The sequence below is a fragment of the Fukomys damarensis genome, unplaced genomic scaffold (assembly GCF_012274545.1).
Source record: "Fukomys damarensis isolate Sample0158 unplaced genomic scaffold, DMR_v1.0_HiC HiC_scaffold_2, whole genome shotgun sequence".
In the NCBI taxonomy this organism is placed as follows: Eukaryota; Metazoa; Chordata; class Mammalia; order Rodentia; family Bathyergidae; genus Fukomys; species Fukomys damarensis.
Window position 1 is genome coordinate 45899180 of NW_022900914.1, and position 434 is coordinate 45899613.

Sequence of the window (434 nt, forward strand, 5' to 3'; positions counted from 1 at the left end):
CGCGGGCTCCCCCGCCCGTAACCCCCACACCCTGGCGCATGCGCTCTGGCCACCTCACGCGCACGTTTTAAACCCGCGGCGTCCCAAAGGCCGCCTGCAGTGACCGCTAGGGCTGCCCATATCATTCCGCATACAAATCCTTTTGGTAAAGCAAGAAAATGATGTGCGTCTCCCATATGCAACACTAATATTTTCAGTCACCCGCCGGCGCCGTTATAGTTAATAAAATACCAGTTCCCCATAAAGCTTTGCCGGACCCACAGCGTCCACCTATCGTGTGCATGATATTCACCACTGCAGTGTTAAAAGGACTTTTTTTTAAGTACCGCGCGGGGATTGGCGTAATCTTGCGACCTAAAAAAGACGGGTCCTCATTTTTTTTCAAGGGGTCCTGCGCAGCAAGCACTTCCGGGGTCAGAGGGTACGCGGGGTTG